Source organism: Zeugodacus cucurbitae, chromosome X (genome assembly GCF_028554725.1).
Source record: "Zeugodacus cucurbitae isolate PBARC_wt_2022May chromosome X, idZeuCucr1.2, whole genome shotgun sequence".
Taxonomy (NCBI): domain Eukaryota; kingdom Metazoa; phylum Arthropoda; class Insecta; order Diptera; family Tephritidae; genus Zeugodacus; species Zeugodacus cucurbitae.
In genome coordinates this window covers 31475748-31490485 of record NC_071672.1, presented here as the reverse complement: position 1 = coordinate 31490485, position 14738 = coordinate 31475748, and the positions used below count along the sequence as shown (strand labels likewise).

At 39.3% G+C, this 14738-nt stretch overlaps 1 non-coding gene and 1 pseudogene across 1 annotated transcript; one reads left to right on the top strand and one right to left on the bottom strand.

The window, feature by feature from the left end:
- Positions 1 to 7208: 7208 nt before the first annotated feature.
- On the bottom strand, positions 7209 to 7422 carry LOC128923255 (small nucleolar RNA U3). Its single transcript, XR_008472233.1, has one exon. It is a non-coding gene; the product is annotated as a small nucleolar RNA U3 (small nucleolar RNA).
- Positions 7423 to 8590: 1168 nt separating this feature from the next.
- LOC114804700 (small nucleolar RNA U3) lies at positions 8591 to 8681 on the top strand (annotated as a pseudogene).
- The last annotated feature ends 6057 nt before the right edge of the window (positions 8682 to 14738 follow it).

The window sequence follows — 14738 nt, the reverse complement described above, 5'->3', positions numbered from 1 at the left end:
AAGGCTGACATTATTATCGGTGTTGATGCTGGTGCCTAGGCATACGAAATTTTCTACAACTTCAAAGTTATGACTATCACAGTGTCGTGGGAGCCAAGACGCGAATGCGCTGCGTCGATTGTAGCTTCTCTATTTAGCTCGAGAGCTCGTATTATTTTTTCAAGCAATAGATTGAAGAAGTCGCATGATAGTGCGACACCCTTTCTGAAGCCTCGTTTGGTATGGAACGGCTCGGAGAGGTCCTAACGGAGATTTTGGTGTTGCTCAACGTCAGTTTTGAGGGGTTACCAAATTCAGACATCGCAGCAAAGAGGCAGCTGCTGCAGCGAAGGCAGCTCTAAAATCGATGAAAAGGTGGTGAGTGTCGATTCTTCTCTCTCGGGTCTTTTCCAAGATTTGGCGCATGGTGAATATCTGGTCAATTGTGGATTTTCCAGGTCTGAAACCACACTGATAAGACCCAATCAGTTCGTTGACGGTGGGCTTTGGCATTTTCGCATGTCTCATTCCAAAACTGACTACAGATTCTCAATTGTATTCAAATCTGAAAATTGCGCTGGTGTTTGTACTATGTGGATAGTTCCAAATAACCACAACTCCGAATTTGTGCTTCAGATCTTTATCTTGATAGTGCCGAAAGTTATCAAAAGTATTTAATTTCGCAGCATTTTGTAGCAAATTTCGTTTCAAAATTTCCAGATACACACTCTCGTACATAGTACAATCGATGAATTCCAAATTCCCGACACATAGACGGCATGCATCCCCACGCCATTACAGGCTCTCCACCATGCTTTCCGGTACTACGTAGATTTTGCGGTTGTAGCTCAGCAATTGTTTTTGTCCATACTTAACTATTTCTATCCGATCTAAAGAGGTTGAAATTACTCTCATCTGCAAAAATTACGGTATTCCAGATTTATATAACTGTTCGTTTGCCACTTTCAACCTTGCACTTCGAGTTTTAGCATTAATGTGTGGTTTATTTCGGGCTGGGCGGCCATTCAAATCGGCTTCTCTGAGCATTCCTCTTGTGGTTTTGGGATGACTTTTCTTCGCAAGGATTTTTTCCATTTCGTTGCTTTAAGCTGGAGCACTTAAATGGGAAAAGTCCCGGGTATTCGTATATTCCCTTACAATCCTAATGAGAATCACTTTCTAGGACTAACTCGCGCACTTCAATACTTGTTTGGCGGCCCATTTTGAAATATACTTTACAAATGACAATACTAAAATGTTCCAGGATAGCTCAAATGTATAACAGTAACACTATGCTTTCGAAAATCGGCGCAAACTGTCGCTGCTAATCGTAAACATTTGTGCATCATTTTGGCTGTGAGCTTGTATATCGGTATAAGGACATGTTTTTACTTAACGCTTGTAAAATATAAATAATTTTTGCGTTTTTTATTTAAAAGAGTAAACATATATGTATGTATGTACATAATCAATAAATTATTAAAAGTTTATAATTTCGAAATATAAATATGATTTCTTACTAAGCGATTTTTCATTTCCTTGCGTTGCATTTGCGTTGGAGAAGTCGTGCGAAAATGGAAGTAGGAGCAAAATTGATACGGGCATCAATCCAAAGCAGTCGTCGGTCCTAATGGAGCCTCTTATAATGTCGTGAGTGGTAACAAGAAGGACAGCGGGGCAAAGTTGTTGTTACAAACAAGGGGTGTGTTTTTCGGGGTGGCGCCATCAGACATGTTGCAGCGATGAAAGATTTACCAGCTAGCAAGGTAGTCTTCGGGGCGCAAAGTCTATATGTCTCTAAGGATGAGGTACTCTTGATGAGCGTGATCGCGGAGAATGCCCATCTTCGCGGGCAGGTGGATTTGCTTAAGGGAGGTTAAGGGGAATCTTCGTCCCTCAGAGCAGAGCAATGGCGACTCCTGGTTCTTCAGCGCCTACCATTGAGGGACCCGTGCTAGAGGCAATAGCGCCGACATTGCCGAATCCGGTTGAGAACTGGTGGGTGGTGGTTAGGAGCAAGGCTCCTACAGCTGCCTCTAAAAAGGTGGTTTAGGAGGTGAGACCTTCCCTCAAGAGTTGTGGTGCAAGGGGTGCACACAGAGTTTTCCCATCATTAATTCATGGTAGAACTCTTCCGCCTGAAAAAGGGTAAACCAGCTGGGGATTCTATGTTGTCAGATGTTTTCCCAGTTTACTCTGGCATTGTCGATACGCGGTATGATACCTTGCTTCACTGGATGTACTCGGACACTTATGGTTTATGTACCGGATGATGTTCGACCGTAGGTATGTAAATACATCTGTGACAATCGGCTTGGCGGCCTCATTGCATGCAAGAACTCTTTCACCTGAACCTTCGGAATTGAGGAGGAGAGGTAAAAAAATCGGATGTATGGATGATCAGGTGACCCTGGCGTCCACGAAGACAACATGCCACCGTGCAGGGTATGAGTGGTAGACGTAGCAACAAAGACGAATACAATTAAGCGCCCTATTCACCAATTCGCCCTACTACCAATCAACGATCCCGTCACTCATTGTTGTGAGTTTAATGCTGGTTCCAAGAGGACGACCTCCACTCCGGTGGAAAGATCAAGTGCAAAGTGACCTGGCTTCACTTGGTGTTTCCAGTTGGCGCCAAAAAGCAAAATAGAGGAATGAGTGGCGCGCTCTGGTGGATTCGGCTATAATCGCTTAAAGCGGTTCCTACGCCAAATATATATATATATATATATATATGCATGTAATTAAAAGGAATAGCTTCTATACAAATAATTCAAGGTATTTTATTTTGTTTAATGAAAGTATGTACATTTAGATAAATATATAAGTGTATATGTATGAATTACGTGTAATTGTTAACATGTTCTAATTCAATTCGTTAATATTCATATTGTTATTCAGAAACATTACTTGATGTATGGAAAATGAATTACTACCAATTACACTCCGCTTTTCTGATATCAAGTGCCTAACTTTTGAGAACACTCTTTCTGAAGCGGCACTACTAGCTGTAATTACTAACAGACTACTGGCTACCTTATAAAGCAAAGGAAACATATTGATCAAATTGATGTAGATGCCACCACTGAAAGACACTGAATTCGACATAATATAGGACATTAGTTGCTTCGTATTTAATAACCTCGGTATTGATATTATATTTCTCATTTAAAACTTCAGATTGATGTAGAAATGCCGTAAAAAGCTGCGATTTGCGAGTGGGTGGAGGATTAACCGATGTGCTTGGCTGATCGTGACCGTCCGCCTCGCTGATGAAACTTGACATTAGAGACTTGCATTCCGTTTTTATGATATGCTTATCGTTTTGGTTAAATGATATTAACTTGTTCGTTGGTGGAAATATAAATACAGCAAGTATATGATATATTGTAAGATTTGCCAAGACAACGGTGTCCAACAACTCATTTAGTTTTTCTTTAAACTTACTTATAAAAGTTAAGCTTAATTTCTTACATCTACTTTATCTATAGATTATATGAGAAATTTACATTGAAATCTCCCGCAAGGAGTACCGGTTCTTCGCTATACGAACCTGCAGTGGAACATTTGAATCACTATTCACTGTGTACTAATACTACAAATAGTACGTCAATATTATATAGAACACGAATTACGTAGTAAAAAAACACTAAATTCGCAGAAATGAAACAGAAACGAAAGAAAAATAATGCGCAAGCATACAAACATACATATGCGTCCTGTACTTATTATATGTATATATATACTAGGGCAATTCACAATTTGAGCAATGAACGAGGCATACTGTTGCTTTTGTATGTATGTGATTGGCGTTGCAACCGTTTAGCCGGTTATAGCCGAATCGACGATAGTGCGCCACCTCTCTCTCTCCTTCGCAGTTCGGCGCCAGTTGGAGATCCCAAGTGTAACCAGGTCGCTCTCCACCTGGTCCCTCCAACGCAGTGGAGGCCTTCCCCTTCCTCGGCTTCCTCCGGCGGGTACTGCATCGAACACTTTCAGGGCTGGAGTGTTTTCGTCCATTCGGACAACATGATCTAGCCAGCGTAGCCGCTGTCTTTTTATTCGCTGAACTATGTCAATGTCGTCGTATAACTCGTACAGCTCATCGTTCCATCGTCTGCGGTATTCGCCGTTGCCAATGTTCTGAGGACCATAAATCTTGCGCAAAATCTTCCTCTCGAAAACTCCTAGTGTCGTCTCATCTGATGTTGACATCGTCCAAGCTTCTGCACCGTAAAGCAGGACGGGAATGATAAGCGACTTGTAGAGCTTGATTTTGGTTCGTCGAGAGAGGACTTTACTGTTCAATTGCCTACTCAGTCCAAAGTAGCACCTGTTGGCAAGAGTTATTCTGCGCTGGATTTCGAGGCTGACATTGTTCGTGTTGTTGATGCTGGTTCCCAGGTATACGAAATTATCTACGACCTCGAAGTTATGACTGTCAACAGTGACGTGGGAGCCAAGACGCGAATGCGCCGACTGTTTGTTTGATGACAGGAGATATTTCGTCTTGTCCTCATTCACCTCCAGACCCATTCGCTTCGCCTCCTTGTCCATGCGGGAAAAAGCAGAACAAAAGGCGCGGTTGTTGCTTCCGATGATATCAATATCATCGGCGTACGCCAGGAGCTGTACACTCTTGTAGAAGATTGTACCTTCTCGGTTTAGCTCTGCAGCTCTTATAATTTTTTCCAGCATCAGGTTAAAGAAGTCGCACGATAGTGAGTCACCTTGTCTGAAACCTCGTTTGGTATCGAACGGCTCGGAGAGGTCCTTCCCAATCATGACGGAGCTTTTGGTGTTGCTCAACGTCAATTTACACAGCCGTATTAGTTTTGCGGGGATACCAAATTCAGACATCGCGGCGTAAAGGCAACTCCTTTTCGTGCTGTCGAAAGCAGCTTTAAAATCGACAAAAAGGTGGTGTGTGTCGATCCTCTTTTCACGGGTCTTCTCCAAGATTTGGCGCATGGTGAATATCTGGTCAGTTGTCGATTTTCCAGGTCTAAAGCCACACTGATAAGGTCCAATCAGTTCGTTGACGGTGGGCTTTAGTCTTTCACACAGTACGCTCGATAGGACCTTGTATGCGATATTTAGGAGGCTGATCCCACGGTAATTGGCGCAGATTGTGGGATCTCCCTTTTTATGGATTGGGCAGAGCACACTGAGATTCCAATCGTCAGGCATGCTTTCTTCCGACCATATTCTGCAAAGAAGCTGATGCATGCACCTTATCAGTTCTTCGCCGCCGTATTTGAATAGTTCTGCCGGCAATCTATCGGCCCCCGCTGCTTTGTTGTTCTTCAAGCGGGTAATTGCTATTCGAATTTCTTCATGCTCGGGTAATGGAACATCTGTTCCATCGTCATCGATTGGGGGATCGGGTTCGCCATCTCCTGGTGTTGTACTCTCACTGCCATTCAGCAGGTCGGAGAAGTGTTCCCTCCATAATCCCAGTATGCCCTGGACATCGGTTACCAGATTACCACCTTGGTCTCTACATGAGGATGCTCCGGTCTTGAAACCTTCGTTAAGTCGCTTCATTTTTTCATAAAATTTTCGAGCATTCCCTCTGTCTGCCAGCTTCTCAAGCTCTTCGTACTCACGCATTTCGGCCTCTTTCTTTTTTTGTCTGCAGATGCGTCTCGCTTTCCTCTTCAGCTCTCGGTATCTATCCCATCCCGCACGTGTTGTGGTCGTTTGCAACGTTGCGAGGTAGGCAGTCTGTTTTCTCTCCGCTGCGAGACGGCAATCTTCATCGTACCAGCTTGTTCTTTGTCGTTGCCGAAATCCAATTGTTTCGGTTGCAGCGGTACGCAATGAGTTTGAGATGCCGTTCCCTTATACCGAGATGCTGATGAGTGCTCACAGAGAGCAGGAGTGCAAGTCGAGTAGAGTATTTCGTGGCTGTCTGTGGCGATTGCTTTTCGACGTCGAACCTTCCTTGTGTTTGTTGACGGGCATTCTTTGCTGCACAGAGGCGGGTGCGTATCTTCGCTGCGACTAGATAATGGTCCGAGTCTATATTTTAGTCCTCGGAGCGTACGCACGTCTAAAACACAGGAGACATATCTTCCGTCTATCACAACGTGATCGATTTGGTTCCGCGTGTTTCGATCAAGAGACAGCCAAGTAGCTTGATGTATTTTCTTATGCTGGAATCTGGTACTACAGACGACCATATTTCGGGCCCCAGCGAAGTCGATCAGCCTCAGGCCGTTTGGCGATGTTTCGTCATGGAGGCTGAATTTTCCGACTGTTGTGCCAAAGACACCTTCTTTACCCACCCTGGCGTTAAAATCGCCAAGCACGACTTTTACATCGTGGCGGGGGCAGCGCTCATAGGTGCGTTCTAGGCGCTCATAGAAAGCATCTTTGGTCACATCGTCCTTCTCTTCCGTTGGGGCGTGGGCGCAAATCAGCGATATGTTGAAGAACCTCGCTTTGATACGGATTGTGGCTAGACGTTCATCCACCGGGGTGAATGCCAGGACTCTGCGACGGAGTCTCTCTCCCACCACAAATCCAACACCAAATTTGCGCTCCTTTATATGGCCGCTGTAGTAGATGTCACAAGGACCCACCTTCTTCCGTCCTTGTCCCGTCCATCGCACTTCTTGGATGGCGGTGATGTCAGCCTTGAGTCGTATGAGGACATCAACCAGCTGGGCAGAGGCACTTTCCCAATTAAGGGTCCGGACATTCCAGGTGCATGCCCTTATATCATTATCCTTAAAAAGTTTGCAGGGGTCGTCATCAAAAGGGGGGTGTCTCATCCGAGGCTTTCGTAGATTTTTCATTGGGGAGATTTTTTTATGTGGTGGGTCCCAAGCCCTACGCACAACCGCATAAGCGGGCTTCGCCTTCTCACTTTAGCTCGCCTTCAAACGGATGTCTGTTGGCTACCCAGAGGATACTTGGTCTAAAACCGGAAGTCGTGAGCTGCTTGAACCATGTGGAGAAGAATCGTTTCTGGCCACTCCCAAGTGAATGACAATCAAAAACTTTCCTCACTTTCGTGAACTTCTACACATGATCCCATCCTCCAATACTGTTGCTTTTACACTAACAAAATATACAGCGAATTTGCAATTGCAAATATGCAAAACCATTTGCATCAGATTGTGAATTGCCCTACTGAACTTATTGACTGCATTATTATACATATATAATTATTATACATAATTATTTGTATAAAACCTTGAAATTTATTCATTAAAATCACCACTCAGAAGTCGTTTTATCCGTTGTAACCGAGCGATCATCGAAGAAACATCATTTCTAATATGCCACAAGGCAAAATTAGAAATGAAGTTCATAAACCTCACGCTGTCAGATAAAACGATATACCTCCTCATTGCGGGTACTAATACTTTAGATTTGCAAAGAAAGTAAATGAATACTGACTACAGAAATGATCCTGTGATGTATAGTCTTAACTTTTCAACGGCCAACACAGAGTATTTCAACCAAAAGTCACACAAAATAGTTAAGAATTCGCAGAAATGAAACAGAAACGAAAGAAAAATAATGTGCAAGCATACAATCATACATATGCATACACATGTGAATATGTCACCAACCAAAAATTTAAACATTGTTCTACAAAAACAAGAATTGCTCAAATAGCATAAGCATGGCAAGGGTTTTAAGTTCTCTGCTTTACTCTCATTCACTCTCTCTCTCGCGTTAATTGTTCAACGCTATTCCCTCTCCACTGATGTGCTGAACACATAGAAGACGACAAGCGACGAGCGACATCTGTCAAATATTAAAATACACGCGTTCTTATGGGCACAGATTTTTTGGCAACAGCACGACTTCACCACAAAAGGGTTGAAGTCTTCGCTGTCGCCAAATTAGAAATGTTTCTAATTTTGCCGACGACAATGGCCGCTGTAGAGCTGCCACTAACATGTGAAATGTATAATTATTCAAAGTTCTCACAAGTATGACGTTATTTTGCCAGCAGAAACGTAAAATAGCTTTAATATATCATTTATAATAACAATCGATTATTTAAAACAAATAAATCGACCATTTTTACATTTTTTACGTAAATAATTTCACTTTAAACTAAATATGTAAATTTCATTGAAGTGATAGATGTTAGTACGGCAACAATGAAATTGCTTTTTGATATGTCGCTGCCGTCTTCAAAATGTTCAAGACGCTGGCTTCAAAGCGACATTTGTGATCAGCCGTCGCTACGTCGTGTCGTGTCGTCGTCTTTGTGTTCAGCACTTGAAGCGTTAAACAATTATCGCAACCTTTTCCGAAGTCGTATAAGAAGTATAACTTCAAAAATGCATGTGAGAATACTCCTTCTGTCTAGTTGCAGCTTTGTTCCCATTTCCTTACTGCTGTGATGATTTTGCTTCTGCTTGAGTAAAAGCGTTGAACAGCTGTATCGACTGTTTATCTCGCTGCCAGTAGGTAGCGCTGTGTTTCGTTCACCTTGCTATGTCCACTGGTTCTCTGCAGATGGCGCTGTTGTTCGTCAACTATGCATCAGATTTTTCTTTCGTTTCTGTTTCATTTCTGCGAATTCTCAACTATTTTGTGTGACTTGGTTGAAATACTCTGCGTTGGCCGTTGAAAAGTTAAGACTATACTTCACAGGATCATTTCTGTAGTCAGTCTTCATTTACTTTAGTGTAAAAAACAATACGCCTCGCTCATTTGCAATATGCAAGACCATTTGCACCAGATTGTGAATTGCCCTAATATATATATATATATATAATAACTACAGTACGCATATGTATATTTGTATGCTCGTTGTAAGATTTCAACGAAATGAAACAAGAAATTCAGGCGTTGCTATTTATCACAATGAGCAAGACAAATGTCATTCTCACTCCTCATTTAGATATAAAGGCTCTGTACGCGAGTGATGCTGATGTGACAACAAGAATTGGCGATTTGTGTGCGGTAGAATGCAAAATGAACCCTAGCTATAATCATAATAGTAAAAAAAATTGAATTTAATTGCCATTTATATATCACCAAATTCATCGATGAGAGATATAAAATTGTTCATCGGTAAAGCTTTATTATCGTTGTCAACTGCAGGTTCGCAAGCTTTTGCAGATATTATCGGAGAACCAGTAGAGTATAGCGAACAACCAGTACTCCTTGCGGGAGATTTCAATGTAAATTTCTCATTGCCAGAAGCCGAACCATTACTGGCATTCCTCAAAGAGAAATTTTCATTAGAAATGATCAATGGAAGAAATGATCGTACGACAAAAGGAGGTATCAATCCGTCAGAACCCAGAAATGATAATTGATTTGGACTTTGCTTTATAAAATGTGCATAATAAATTTATAAAATGTGAATTTAAGAAAGCGTTGTTCACTCCACCATATTTTTAACGTTCCCTCTCGTAGTTTTCTTTCATACGAAATGATATGCATTTCTTGGTATATCACTAAGAAGTATAACTTCTTCCGCGCTTAGGGACTCCACACACATTTTTTCATGCCTGTTCAGATTTTAATCAATTTATTTAAATTATTATTTTTTAAACGATTGTTCACTTTCATTTTCTTCCTGCATAATATCTTTATATACACTGCGCGTTATCAGCAAATCTCCCCGCCCTCATTCGTTTAGTTTTAAATGCTCTTAACTATTTTTCCATTGCACGAAAATTCGTTATTGCTTTTGTTGTTTTTAAGTCGACAGACTATCTATCTCTAAGAGTAAAATAGAGTAAATAGAACAAAATAGAGTTGCGATGAAAAAAACAACATGTATTTTGCGTCATCAGATTAGCGCCCCAAATACAATGTTAAGTACCTCGCATAATTTTGAAACCACAATCACCAAACTGGATTCGAGAATGTTTTAAATTGAATTTTTAATTTGGTCAAACTAAAATTGTATATTTGTTTAAATCTAAATAAATTGCTATAACTAAATAAAAAATGAGCGTGCATCGCGCACTTAAGGATCAAAAACCCTATCTCAGGAAGTAATCGACCAATTTCAATGAAATTTCGATTCATAACATTTCCTTAGCATCTCAATACTATAGCTTGGAAATGGGAGACATTTGTTTCTAACCACGCCTTCTTTCTGTAAACTACAATTTCGAAATCCATCTGAATCGTTTACTTTAGAATCTATAAATCACTGAAATACTGCATTTCTAATGTCTGTCTAGAAATCCCCGTAATCGGTAATAAACTTTTCAAGGGCTCCAGATATCGAACATTAGGACCTCAAAGCTTATGGCTATTTTTTTTTTCGGAAAGTATCGGTACATTTCTTAGATATTCTAAAGATTTTCAAAAGATGTGTGTTTTTTATAATGGTGTGACTCTGAGCTAAAAATACGTAAAATCAGGTCAATACTTCCTTTAGCCCCCATATACCTCAGGAGATGGCGACGATGACGATGGGACCAGATGTTCTGAAGAAATTCGAAAAGCAATAACCTGTTTGAAGGACAAAAAAGCGGCGGAGGCCGATGGATTGCCGGCCGAGCTATTCAAATACGTGCATGCATCATCTTCTTTGCAGAACATGGTCCCGACGATTGGAACTTAAGTGTACTCTGCCCAATCCACAAAAAGGGAGAACCCACGATTAAACCCAATCGTCAACAAACTGATTGGACTTTATCACTTTATGCCTGGCAAATCCACAATGGACCAGATATTTATTTTGCACCAAATCTTGTAAAAGGACCGAGAGACAAGAATCGATACACACCAACTTTTCATCGATTTTAAAAAGCATGTGGAGAGCGTTTCGCTTAGCATTTCCAATTGGCACCGAATTAGAAGAAGAAAAGGAATGTAAAAGGTATACGTGTGGTGACAGGATAATTCCTTGTATAACAATGATAATGATCCCATTTTTTTCACCTTTTATCGTCACATTTATCAAGCAAAAGTTCGGTGAAGTCCAAATGCCTATTGATTTAAGTTTCAATATCTCTGCCAAAGATATTCTACTGTACACACTCTCATCGATAATATAAATAAAGAAGCTGAATTTGATTTTACGATTGCATCAATGGCAGGCAATACCTTCGGACAACGACTCAGTCGTGTTGCGAAAAAGTTGAAAAAAAAAAACAACAATTGATACTGGTCACGGTACCTGACAAATATTTTTCTCCCCGACAAACATTGCTGACAAAAGCGACGCCAATAGATAGATCATTATTTCTAAGGCAAACTCATTGTATGTACCGCCGATCTCTGTTATTAATCGTATCATTGGACAACTTCATACCTTTTGCAAAACAATAAAGATTTCGGATTATTCAATATGAAAAATCTCAATTTGTTTGAAATTACACAGCGTTTCAAAGTCGGACTTTGAACGTAGCATACCAAAAAATGAAACTAGAGAATATTGAATTTTACACCTTACTGTCGGGGATGGACAAGTTGCCCACTATTTTCAGAGACAGTCAATAGTGATGAACGAATTAAGAATGTCAACAATGCCATGTTTATGGTGCAAACTATAAATTGTCTAAGACCAAGTTGTCGATAAAAAAGTAAAGTTTTCATTGACAATGGGGAAAGATGAAGTCAAAAATGTTCTTTGCAGCATTTACTTGGATCCTCGTATTCGTGTGCTGTTGCAAAAACCATGGAGCCTGATGTTGGCCAGGGCACTGCTTAAGAGGTGCTTAGCTCAAATTATCAATTCAAAAAAAGTATAAATAACTATAAGCTTTTGACTATCAGAATATAAATAACTAATAAGAAAACTGAAAAGGCTATTCCGAAATTGACAATTATAGCCCAAGCCCGTGAGTTTAACTGGCTTCCCTAAATAAAAGCGGCAGCAGCAAATGACTGTCAAAAAATTTTCATGCCCATACAATTTGTTTGGCGCATACCTAAATAACGCGACGGCGATGGTAAGCGCTTGAAAATTTCTATTTTGACAGCGCGTTAAGAAGTAAAGTTGGGAGCGAAATGGTAAAGTTAAAAAATGCAGTAAGCAAAGATATAACGGAATATTGGAAGGAAAACAATTTCAATACAGCATTAAAAATATCGGAAGTATTGCACAACAGCTGATGTGGCTTTCACACACATTTTTCGCAATTTAATACGTTGCCATCTATGGTATGAAATCAACATACACACAACAACATACATCACAGGTGAATAGCAAACTGATATCGGGCCCTGCGTCAATGTTTGAATCCCATAAGGAATGGAATCGAAGCAACAATGCGAACGACCAAAAACTGTGTTTTAACCAAATGTTTTAAGTTGGGCATATATAGTATATTTATTTATTAAATATAATGAAGTAAATCGCATCATTATGGTAATCTCCATTGTAACAGTTTCATAAATGAATGAGTGGCCACGTTGGTTTTTAGCTTAAAGCTTTCGACGTAAAGTTCTACCCATATATGTACATAGTTATGTATATATGAAAGTATAGAACCGAAAAGCTTTAAGACCTACACTAGTCGGCATAATTATGTTGACATAGCTTACCTTCGACTATCACACAATTTTACTAAGTTCGGACTGATGTAGACGGTCGGCTTGTACTCAAATTCAAAAAGAACCCCCTTAAAACACAAAAATGTGTGGCTTTGGAGTGGAATAAGACTGCAACCATCTCCATAAGTGAGAGAACCATACGTATTGCGCTTAACACATAGGCGACGACAAGCGACGAGCGACATCTGTCCAATATTTAAATACACGCGTTCTTATGGGCACAACTTTTTAAACAACACGCGACAGTAGGCTTGAAGTTGTCGCATTCGCCAAATTAGAGCTGCTACTAATATGTGAAATGTAAAATTATTCAAAGTCCTAACAAGAAGGACATTATTTTAGTAGAATAGCTTTGATATATCATTTGTAATAATAATGGATTATTTGAAACAAATAAATCGACCTATTTATAAATTGTTTATATCAAATTTTTCTTTGAACAAAATATGTAAATTTTATTGAAGTGAAAAATTTTAGTACGGCAACAATGAAATTGCTGTTTGATATGTCGCAACGTTCAAAGCAACATTTGTAGTTAGCCGTCGCTACTTCGTGTCGTGTCGTCGTCTTTGTGTACAGAGCATGAGAGTAGTTTTGAGTTTCAATCATCATCAAAAGGCTTAAGCTCCAGTTACCGATGCTTGACTTGACTCAGCTTCGAAAAATTTCGCTTGGAAAACTTAGATGCAGTTATACTTTACACAACTTCAACTTCAGCTGTTATTATTATAGTTTCTGGGTAGAGTTGCCAGATGTGCAGATTTAGCTTTAAAATTAAGTTTTTTAAATTAAAATATCACCAAGATTGAAGATTTCAAAACTAGTTTACAAAAAAATCTTCACTATTAGGAAATCTGTGAAGCTCAGTTTTTCGATATTTTGAATTGTTAGAAGATGTAATAAATTGGAGCCAGCCAAGCGTATAAATGATAGGTGAAAAAATAATTTATTCAAATTGTTTTTGAACATTTACAATCAATTTTTCATTACATAAATTCGCAAAATATTTTTTTCTGAGCAGATCACCACAAATGCATGCAGAGATTCGCAATAGTTATGTTTCTGTTGCAAAATTTACCCTCATATCGTACCTATTTGATTTGATTTGTTTATTGCACTTAAAGTATTTGCGTCATAAATAAAATAAAAGATTTTTTTATTAAACACATTAAAAAATAATTGTTGTGAAAAAGGTATTTTCCTCTGAATTATCTTATTTTTTCTTTATTTGAAGATTTATAAATATTAAAGATTAGAATTTTAACATATTTAATTTTAACCGAAAATATTCAGGCAACACTGGAATAGCGTCATAATGAGAATGAAAATAGAAGCAGTGAGAGAGGGAGAGCAGTTCAAATGTCAACGTAACTTAGAGTTCTAAATTCAACAGACTTTCAAGTCAAGTCATGCGTTCGGTAATCAAATACATGCAAGGCCCATTAAACGGATCTTTTATGTGACAGTTATCAAGTCTCTCTAGGTCAAGTCAAGTATCGGTAACTGGAGCTTAAGTTAGGGTGCAACCGAACATTTTATACTCTCGCAATTTATTGCTATATTTTTATTAAGATAACACAAAATTTGACCCATATAAATTTCGGCATAAAGTCCAATAGAAAAACGAAAATCATCATATATAGTATATAGGCTGAGGTAATTCCTGAACCGGTTTCACTCATTTTCACCACCAACATACATTATATCTAAGATTATGTATATGCTCATTCAATTTGGCTAAGATATTTCACATATTAACCGATATATAAGCTTTTAAGCCCATTGTATTTTTGAAATTAAATTAGGTATATGAGAGCTAGGGGAATTTATGACCCGATTTTATCCATTTCTGGTACAGAGACAAAACAGATGTTCTCTGAATTATATTAAGATATCTGAGAGATTTACCGATATTTTCGGTGAAAATTACCCTGAGGCACTGAGTTCTTCATATTCGATATCCGGGGGATTGAAAAGTTATAGTCCGATTTCGATTTTTCTTTGTGTAAAGTTGTATTCCGCTGTCTTCCTTCGTTCATTGTGTATATATTATAAATTGAGTTATATGGGAAGTCGTCGTGGTTGTGAACCGATTTCGTCCATTTCCCACACGTGTCATCAGGGTGTCAAGAAAATATTATATACCGAATTTCATTGAAATCTGTCGAATAGATCCTGAGATATGGTTTTTGACCCATAAGTGGGCGATGCCACGCCCATTTTCCATTTTGTAAAAAAATCTCAGTGCAGCTTCCTTC